Source organism: Bombus vosnesenskii, unplaced genomic scaffold (assembly GCF_011952255.1).
Source record: "Bombus vosnesenskii isolate JDL3184/JDL3185 unplaced genomic scaffold, Bvos_JDL3184-5_v1.1 scf7180000013265, whole genome shotgun sequence".
Classification (NCBI taxonomy): Eukaryota; Metazoa; Arthropoda; class Insecta; order Hymenoptera; family Apidae; genus Bombus; species Bombus vosnesenskii.
In genome coordinates, this window is record NW_022882925.1 from 9,401,797 (window position 1) to 9,412,997 (window position 11,201).

Here is an 11,201-nt window from a genome sequence, read left to right on the forward strand (position 1 = left end):
GGGTGGTCCCCTTGGCAGTGGATGCATTTCGCTGGGGTTTCCGGTGATTTGGCGCACTGGTCAGTGGAGTGAGAGCCTGCGCATTTAACGCAGCGGAAAGTATGGTTGCAGTATTTCTGCGTATGACCGTACCTTTGGCACCTTTTGCACTGCACTATTTCTTTTTTCACGAGCGGTGGTTCGATCTTTACTATCGCGTTCATTAGGCGACTGATGTTATATATTTCCTTATTGTTCGGTTTTTGTTTAATGTCTAGGAAGAATAAGGATAACGGGTCTTTCGAGACTCTATGCCTTATATTACTTACGTTGACGACTTCGTGGCCGAGTTTTGAGAGTTCGTATTTTAGTTCGTCTATATCTGCTGAGTGGTGTATGTTTCGTAGGACCACCCGGAAAGGCCTTTCCTGTTTAAGTTGGTAGGTGTGGAAGTTGGCGTTCAGGGTCCTAAGTATCTTGGTGAGTTTTCTGTAAGCTTCTGGGTTCCTCGGCAGTGTTTTTACTTTATTGTTATTTATCTTTAAGTTGTAGTCCTCCTTGGAGATATATCTCTCTCAAGGGACTTGGTCATTGTCTGTATGTCAATGACGTCGCCCACAAAAATTGGTGGGGGAGGGGGGATTCTGTGTGAGTGTTGGTTTGATGGCGGTTCTACGATTTCCATGGCGTCGTTTGAGGATTCCAATACGGCGAACCTGTTGTGTGTGTTTATTTGCGTTGCTGGTTCTATTTTCCTCTTCTTTGTAGTGTTAGCGTCGTTAGTGCGGAGAGTTCTGCTACACTTCTGCCACGGGGGGGGGGGGTAGCTCGGGGTAGCTGCGAGTCTGCTCCGGAGAGCCTGGTCGCGGTTGCTGGGCCATCATCGAGCTAGTTAATTCGGAATGAACAACTAGTCGTGAGGCTGTGAGGCTAGTATTCGTGTTGGGGTTGGGTGCGTGGGATTTTCTTCTCCCTAGGGGGTAAGGGGCACTTAGCTGTGTTCTCTTTCGACGGTTGGGCGACACGTGTTGTTTTCGAACTACGCTGGGCACTAGAGACACGTCTGCACGCTTCGGCACTCCACAGCGAACTGTCTCTACATCCTGACGAACGTGACCTTTAGGGGTCCTGTCCAGGACGCGGGGGCCGGGGGGCCTGCCGGGACTAGGGCTGGCATGGAAGTCCTTGCCTGAGAGGTGGGTCCTCCTGCGGAGGTGGAGGCGGGCAGGCTAAGGCGGGACGTGCACGTGCACTTGCGAAGCGTGTATACCTCACGCAGGTCTGCCGCTAGTCGGGCGATATAGCACGTCTTAGAGAGGCATGCGTTCGTGGCTGGTACCGGTACACGCGTGCCAGCCCCAGGAGGCGGTGGATGGGCCCACTGCGCGGGGCCTACCGTGAGGCGCGTGTGTCTTTGTAACGGGGTGTAGTGGCACATGAATCATAGGACGATTCGAATCGAGGTTGACCCATGTTGTTGTTTTGCCTCGGAGTATTAACACCGTTATGATATACGAAATGTAATAACAAACAAACTCCGGACAAAACAATATAACCGCTGCGCACAGCCGTCAACTGAAGTTGAATTTAAACTTTCCGGTACTCCCCCGACCAGTATATATAAACGAACACGATCTTCAAGAATCAGTATCGAGCATTCTTATAGCAAATTAGTATCGAGCGAACGTAAGCATTACCTTGTATACGCATATCGAGCAACACTGAGAGACTGACGACTAACTCTGTACTGCAAATAATTTTACATACATTTCACTACACTAAGTATCTGTTACGTCGGGCGATTCTCTACCTGGACCAGGCCATACACCGCGGGCCAGACGGACACCAGATGTCCGCTCATCCTTACGGCGTACCTTCAATAGCCTCAAGGACCCGTCATAAATCCCAGTAATTTGCTAGCTAAGGTTCTTCAGACCCAACAAACATCTGTTTTCCGAATCATTTCTAAAGGCTATTGTCTACTACGGCTTGACAAGGGAAAGTTAGTTTCTCACGTACGATGCTTCCTAATAGCAACTTTCTATCGAGGGCGGCTAAGACCCTTCCTAGTCCACCAACCTCCGTTTATCCAATCACAAGCAATGCATACTGCCCTCACTTTCCTGACCAAAAACGTCATGAACAAATCCGATGGTCCCGTGCGCTAGCCACACCCCTCGCCAACTTTCCTCCGACATAGCATCGTCGCTGTAACTTACTTCTCCTACGACATCGGTCAAGTCAACTACTTCTCCTACGACATCAGGAGGGTCAACTCTACTTCTTCTACATCATTAGAAAGGTCATCTACTTATTCTACACAGTCACGTAATTCGAGTCTCGATCAAACATCTGCTTAAGTCAGTCTTCACCAAGGATCAACTCAATTCAGTCAACAAGTCGAATACAGTCAGTCAACACAATACATTATCGTACGCGACAACACGAACAGAGTCTCAGGTCGTACTCCTTCGTAGTCAGCTTATATCAACCATTCACTTTGTATTACACCGAAGTTGTTGGATTGTGCAAATATATAATAACCTGTTAATAGTAGCGTTATCGTCAATTTAATTACCCTTATTATCCCACAAGAAATAAGGGATCGAACGATTCGTGGCGTCGATTAGTCAATCGTAACGGGAATTTACGACTCCCGTTGGCACGCTTCTTCGAGATCGCGTTTCCCCACGAACGTGCGAATTTACAGTATCCAACTCGTCTAGTCATTAATCAACAACACGTTTAATCGCCCTCCACAGGGTCATTTTGATGGCAAAGAGACGGGCCTAGGATGAGCTCCTGGTCACCTTGGATTCCGACGGGGGCCGCCTGTACAGGACGGTGTTGAATAAAGTCCGCCCTTGATCGCTTGCTACGACGGAGGGAATGGACCCTCAGTTTCAAGATGTGGTCATCGGCAGTTTCTTTCTCAAGGGCGGAGAGCTGCCGCGATCCCAGGATACTCCGCGCGTGGAGGAATCCGGAACGGTGGGTCTTCGAGGGGGAGTTGGCTGGTGGCCTCAGGTTCGGGTGATATCCCTGCCTGTCTGTGGAAGGGGGTTGCCAAGAAGTTAGCCTCGAGGTTGAGCCAACGCCCTTACCGCGCCGAGTGCACTCGTTCCCGTCAGATCAGGAAAGTTAAGCAGCGCCGAGCACGTATAGTACTTGGATGGGTGATCGCCTGAGAACTCCGTGTGGCGTTGGCGAAGCGAAAGTGGTGGTGCCGGGCGTGGCCGCCACGATTAGGGTAGGGGCTGGAGATGTCCTTCAAGTGAAGTACCTGGCGCTTATTCTCGACAGCCGCTGGGCCTTCGGCGCCCACTTTGATGGCCTGATGTCCTCTGTTGAGGTGACGGCAAACGCCTTAGGGCGCTTGCTGTCCTCACGGAGCGGGCCGGATGCTGGAGTGCGACGGCTGTACGCCGGGGCGATGCGATTGAGGCTCCTGTATGGCGCTCCAATCTGGGCCGGGGACGTGATGGCCAATCGTCTTAGCCTTTAGCTGGTTGGGAGGCTGCACCGGACGATAACTATCAGGATGGCGAGAGGATTGTACACCATCTCGGGAGCGATTCTTGCGGTGTCCCCCTGTTTTCCGGGAACTTTAGGTCTTCAGGTGCCAGGATATATATTTTAGCACAAGAGAGGTGATGTGCGGGATATAGACCGGTGCTTGCCGCCCTGAGAGCAAGGGCTCGGCAGACCCTGCTAGATGCCTGGCGTGTTAGCCTCGAGGAGACGGGCGTTGTCGTGCGGCAGGTCGAGACCGTGCAGCCGAATTGGGGCGTTTGGTTGAGCGGGATCAGGGTTCCGCTGACTTAGAGGATAACACAGGTACTCACCGGGCTTCCGTGAGTATACAGAGGGCAGACGCAGAGAGGCGACCACGCGATGCCATCACTGTTGGAGGAGGGACACGAGGTCGCCGTAGCACGCATTGTGGCATTGCCCGAGGGGCGGATCTCTCGCCGCCCTGAAGGTCATACTGGTAAGCGAGGGGTGGTTGCTTCCTTCTGTGAGCACGTAATGCTCCATAGCACGGCAGAGCGGAAGAGGGTACGGGATCCCATCCCGAAAGAATCCTGGACGGCACTCCGCGCGTCGACCTCGCTTTCCGGTAGATCTTACGCGCTGGAGGGTAAGACTCAGTGTCACAAGGTGCGGTGTATGAAGGCGGCACACCGCGCCGTAGTCTGTGACTACAGGTATAGAATGCTATCGCGGGTTCCAGGGCTTCCTCCTTATGCGCTTGGATTGGCCATCATGGAAGTTTTGGTACTCTTCTTGGTACTCTTAGGTACGATGCGCCACTATAGTGACTCACTCTACTGACTCATTCGCTCACCGTTTGAACTAAATGATTTTTTTCATTTGTCTTGCTTCATACTTTTTTGCTTATAACGTTTTATAACAGTGTTGAAAATATACAGATGGAATATATAGTCTTTGTGTTTGATACGCCAGTGTCACTATCAATTGTTGCTTTTCATTAAAATAAATGTATCATTATTAGATGCTCTTTTTAACATGCCGATCCGTATCTTTATAATTTTTTAAAATCTTCAAACTCAAAATATCGCTTCAAAATAGAAAACGAAGAGTAATTTGAAAAACACTACCGCGCTATGAGTGTGAAAACTGTAACGTGGGTCTATGTGTCGTACCGCGCTTTAAAACATATCACACTCAATTGTATTATTAATTATTAAAGTAAATTATTGAAGTTAAAGTATATGTATCATATCTTTAAGAAAAATTATAATTTCCAATGTGCTTGTGTAGAGGACAGCAGTACAGTGCTGTATCGTTTACGCGCAATTCGCGTCAAATTCTATCGTACAGAGAAACAGTCCCACACAAAATTACCTAAGAGGTTAATTACAAAATAAAACTGACTGATAATTTAAAAGGTTATAAATGTTTTTTTTTTAATTGAAATAAAGTCTTAAAGTGTTAACATTCGATTACAATAAAATTGATACGTATCAAAAGTCACTGAATTCTCAATTTTTTTGATTTCAAATTCTAATGTTGGAGTTTCATTTTGCTGCATACTTATTACAGCTTATTAGAATTTCAATCTTTATCATTACTAAAGATACAAATTTAATAAGCTTCCATTTTTCACTATCTCCAATTTTTCAAGTAATCAGCAGTCACATATTATGTTTTGTTTTGTAACAAATTTTTCATAACCTCTATTTCCACCATTGGATTTTCAAAGGTTCCTGCCTGATGCTAGTATTCCTGATGATATTCGCTGGGATAGTGCAGTATCGATGGTATGTTTTCTGTCTCCAATGGTGAGCGCATGCATTTCTGTTCCTGCAGTCATTCAATCATGTCGTAGGATGAAAGGTCTGAACTGGCACAGGTGACTGGTTGTATTATGCAGAATTTTTTGCCAGAATAATGAGCGCGGATATTTTTTATACCCATGAGTAATAACATTTTTTTTCAAATCTTTATTTATTAGTTTAGAATAGGTCTTCCTGCACATCGCGACTACAATAATTAGTTTTTAAATAATTAGCTTAAACATATGAATTTGAGAATGTATTCATGGTACCTATAAATATGTATTATATTAGTATTCAGTATAAATATTTGCAAATGGCAAATATCTACACGAATACATCTGTATGATACTGCTTCTGCAGTTTCGAAAATGTGCTGTGATGAAAAGATTGCCTGGTTTTTGCCTTATTTCTATCTTAGTAATATGTTTAGAGTCGATTATTCCATTTCAATGAGTTTTAGTTTTTTTTTCAGATTTAAAATTAAAATTAAAGTTAAAATTTCAGATTTATTAAATTAATAAAGTAAAGTTATTATAGTCTGAAACGAAGTAATAAAATATAAAATCAAAGAATGTTAAATACTTTAAATATTGTTAAGTCTGTTAAATACAAATTAGACAAACTAGTCATCTTTTTAGATCAGGATTTTCAGATTTAACCTTCCCGCGCTCATTGTCAGGATCTCATTCAAGTGTCCAGATTCTACTGGAATGAGAGAAAGACATTGGGCACGGTGACCATAATTAATGTAAAAATTTCTCAGTGATTGAAGATGTATTAATGTATCATATACGACGTATTTTCCACATTGCATGTCTGTAGTTAGGCTATGGAATTGCGTCGATTTTCTCACTCGCTGCGACTTAAAATATTAAAAATGTTGAGACATATATTAATTCAATTTCTGTATCAATGCAATCATAATTTGTGATAATATCCATCTTCTACACAATTAAGTATAACTGTTAATGTTGCTGTTAATTACAATTATAATTGAAAGTTTATTTACATTTATTTTAACAATATAATTTGTTTAGACGTGTTTTATTATGTTTTGAGTAATGGTCACTAGCCTTCGTGAGTCGATTTTAGGGAAATAGTACGTAAATTAGAGTGTGCATGTTGTATGTTAAGCTCGAATGTCGGAGGCGCTCTGGGACGTTCTTTCTGTGTAAGTTCTTAAGTGTTTGTGTGAGAATCGTGAAGTGAGTGTGTTGTTTTGCTATGTTTTAAATATAGGACTAGGTAGGATAAATATCTTTCTGGCGTATCTGTTAATTAATTATAGGTAGATAGGACAGGTTGGCACAGTCTCTGGTCGGGTAGGCGCGTTTTCGAATGACGAACCTATTTTTGGAAATCTAATTTAAAATCGACGGTGAAACTGGTACGGGTAGGGCATGTTCTCGCCTGGTTTTGCTTATCGATTTTTCAAATTTCGTGGTTGTGGTTGCAAATAGGTTCGAACGTTCATCTATTGCTCGAACACGCACATGCGTATGGGTAACGATCATTGCTGTGATCGTTGATCAGTCCATGTGCAGTTGAATCAGTTTCCGCGGTTTATATTTTTATTTCACTTTTATAAGTTTCTTTTTGTTTGCGATTAGACAGACTCGAGTTTAAATTTAAGTTTCAGTGGGCATTGCGCCCGAAGAAAGAAGAGGCTATAAGCCGAAGAGACACGGCAAAATGCCATAGAAGAGAGCAACCGGTGGAATGACCTTATCCTCTGGATCATCCAGAGCATGGGAAGTTATTCTTGTTACCATTTTGTCACTATGCTCGCTTTTAGTATTTATAGTAGTAGCAGTGGTAGTTTTTTTTTGGCCGGTGTATATATCAGTCCATTATCATATTGGGCAAATTGCGATTGCTCTTAGTAATGTCGTGAATGATTGTGGTTTGAATTACAGTTGCGATAAAATGATAATCGTGTTTGCTTTAGAGTTGCGAATAGAGTTACGATATCTCGATTACCTTTTGCAATTTTTATTATGAATTTTTAGAACTCCTTAGTGAATTTAAAATTAGATTATGAACATGTTAGTTTTTAATTAATTTTATAGTGTTGCGAGTTGCACGACCAGAATATTTGAAATAGCTTTCTCATATAGTAAATATTCATATAATAAATAATTTTCATTGAATTCACTTTAAAAGTTAGCGTTACGATATTATTCCATCGCGATTTTAAATTATTTTTTTTACATTTACAAAATTCTCAAAGTCCTCTGACTGCATTCGTTGCAGGCTATTCCTGGATTACTCGATACAGCTACAAGAGCTGTACAAACGTGATCGTTCATTAGTAACCTCCTAAATGGTTGCATTGGGATCCCTCGCCATTAGTGTCGTGTATTGCTTCTTTTTTTCTTTTGTAAATGATAAATTAATTGATATCGTAGATATGAAGCACTTCTTCGCGTTTGATTTTGAGAACTTTCCGTTTTACAAATATTAGTAGTAAATTAACGGTTAAACATTAAGATCTAGTTACCCAAAGTCCTTCAAACAGACAAACAGTCTTTGTCCCAACTACGGGAAGATAGGGGAGATCCATTTTTCAACGGACGATGCTTCCCGCTAACAACCTTCCCCCAAGGATGGCTAGCATCCTTTTCTAGCCACCGATATGGAAACTGACCAATTAACAGCAACGTCAATTTCCCTCACTTTCTGAACGAAGGCTATTCTCGATGAATCCGATGATCTCGTGTCCTTAGACACACCCCATCATAGTTTTCCTCTGCAGCATCATTGCGACGGAAAGTCATTCTCTCGTGAGGTCGGATTAGCGAGTTAGTTAGCGTCTGTACGCTCGGTGGATATTCCACGTTTTAACAAAGAGTTAGTTTAGTTACACTTCCATCGTAGCCAAGTAAGTCGAGTACGATTTAGGCTTTGGAAGAAAGCGCATCTGTTATCCCGTTGACCCCGGATTCGTTATTGAACCTAGGATCATTGTCATTAGCTTTTCGAGTATCTAATTGCCACGGTTACTTGTCAAATTCTGTAATAATCGTATTTGCACTAGTCAATGTCTTCTCTATTGCATAACGACAATGTGTAATCCAAATGAAGATTCGTTTTACGCCCCTAACCCTAATTTTAATGTAAACCCGACATATATATACACGTATGAAATTGTGAGTGATATCATCGATACGTGTAACAAAATATTATAATGAAATATCTTCATGTTACTATGGACGCTTGAAATTTTTTTTATTAAATCATTAAATTGATATTATTTTTTAAAGTACCTGCTAATTTATTTTAAGTGTCAGTTAAAACTGAATTTATTACTATTGGAATAAATACTAGTGGTTGTTCGTTATTAGAACCATAATTTTTACAATTTTTTCGACCATAATATTTTCAATTTTTTAATAGTAATGTAGGATTTTATAAATATTTGAATTTTGTTTACATGAATCGAAGTTCATTCGCGATCATCGATCATTTGTAACAAAAATTTTGCAAAAGATTATTTATTTGCATATCTTTCGGTTCATTATGTTGAATAAGAAATAACAGATAGCAAATGTTAAAAGACAAAGCAAGTGATTTTATAATAATCGGGTTTTTTCTTATCATAATATTCAAATTTTCAATTTTTAATTCAGTTTTAATTTAGTAACTTAAAACTTTTGCTTTTAATTTTTCTAGTGTAGCTGCACTCGACACCAAATAGAGTCGGACGACAACAGCGCAGTGGTTAGCGCCTGAGGTTACGAACGTTCGGGATCCTGGTTCAAATCCCGGCGACCGTAGTTCGACATGCAGCCAGTACCCCAGCAGGCGACATCTGCACCAGCAGCCAGAACCTATCTCGGCCTCTACACCAGCAGTAGCAGTATCACCACAACTATAAACTATCTCCACCTCACTAGTTTTGATTAAAAAGATATAAATGATTTCCTAGAGTGAGTCAATCTAATTGATAATTAGTACTTCATTTTTTTATGTATAATTTCATGTTCTTATTTCAGCGGTGCCAGTTTTTCTTAAATACTAATCCAGTGCATGAGTTTGTTTCAGATTCATCGATTTACAGAAAATACATTTCATTTACATATTTGAATATTTTATAGTATAGAATATTTTAAATATGTATGCTAGAGGCTCAAAAAATGAGGAGGAATAAAGGATGTGGACAAACGAAAAGTGCTAGATATTACGAAATAATGTTTGAGCCTTACCAATTAGGAAGTAATTATACATATGTAGAGAGAGGACATAATGGTAAAAAAAAGAACGAGTCGCGTTCGTTTACTTAGCTATTTAATGTGACGAACTGATCATTGACGTTTCGATGCTGGGGAATGTTTGGATTATCGGCGCACGGTCTGCCGCGTACACCGATGACTGACACGGATACTCGAGAGAGTTTTTTTCCGCGTTTTATCGCCTACACATATTTCATAGAATTTTACTAGTGAAGAGGACTCATACTCCATACAATATCCCTTCCCTTTCCCAGTATTAGATTTATATTATTACGTAGATAGAATAAGCAAATATTTAGTTTTTTACGTAGATGTGATTTATCGTTAGGTAGATTACTTCAACTAATCTTTAGATTGTAATCTAAGTAAGTAGGTAAGGTGTAGGTAGTGAATAACTATAATTACTCGGATGACCTCATCAGTTCCTGGGTGCAGATTTATTATCCGACCCATAGGCCATTGGAGGGGATGAGTGTTGTCTTCCTTTAGTACGAATAGCATGTCTTTCTTGAGTTTCTGATTTCCTCGAGTAGATCGTCTCGTGCATATTTACGCTTATCAATTTCGATGTTGATCTTCTTTAAAGTCGAATCCAAGGTTGCAAGTTGTTTCAAATACTCGTTATATGTCATTGCTTTCCCTAGAGATAAAGGGCTAAGTTGGTTGCTAACTTTTGTAGATCTGATGTGTAATCGATGTAAATTAACGTTCAATTCGCTGAATTTCTGTATGTATTTTAAGCAATCCGGATAGCAGTCATCCTCTTCGTTGCTCATAAACTCCCCGCTGGAGTCCACTATCCAGGAAGTGTCGTTGGGCACCGCGGCCCAGGAAGTGTCGTGGAACGCTTCGATCCTGGAGTTTTGTAGTTTGTCTCTTGTCCCTGATTAAGTCGTGATGTGGCAGGTAGTAACTGTTGTCTGAGGAGTGGTCTGTTGTGGTCTTAGTCATGTATTTCGTTGGTGGTCCCTCGTCGATTTCCCATACGCGAGTGAGGTCCATCTGTAGATACGGATCTACAGGTGGAGGTGTAAAAGATGTTTACGGTTGATTAGAGGACATGACTCCCCCCGCTGACCCATCCACAATCGTGTTTTATTGGTGATGATCCTTGGTGGTTGTACTGGCTTGACCCGTAGACTCTTTGTCGTCTCGTTAGAGTAGAGTCTCTTGGTCCAATTATCCGCGAAAGGCAAAATCAGAGATATCTTATCCTCCGTTTGTTCAGATTCCTTCGGTTGGATGCAGTAGATTAGGATTTACAGCTGCAGGCGTTTGTAGACATCCTGCTTCATTGTGTCGATCTTTATCCGGTGTTGGATTGTTCCGAAGTTGCCTCCTTGATATTAGTGCCACATTGTGTGCGATAGCGTCCTCTGGTTTAGCGTTAAACGGATTCTCCAGACTAGACTCTGGTTTCAGGGGGCAGTTACGCTCTGAGTTGGCCAGCATTAGGCCTTGTTTCTTTCCGGGAAGTGTCACCATGCTGGGACTATGCAATGAATGAACTGGTTCGTCCTTCTTGGCGAGTTCATCAGTGGGAGGCCAGGTCAAACGGTTTGATTGCCCGGGAGGGTTCTAATTTTCGTCGTAGTCTGATAGTTTATCTCCCGAAAGGCTTCGATAGTGTGACTTCGAAATGTTAGATCCTTGATCGTGTTGTGAGTTCGTTTGAGCTTCTCATTCT

At 41.9% G+C, this 11,201-nt stretch overlaps 1 pseudogene; it reads left to right on the top strand.

Annotated features, from left to right (window-relative positions):
* Window positions 1-3,069: 3,069 nt before the first annotated feature.
* Window positions 3,070-3,188, top strand: LOC117243456 (annotated as a pseudogene).
* The last annotated feature ends 8,013 nt before the right edge of the window (window positions 3,189-11,201 follow it).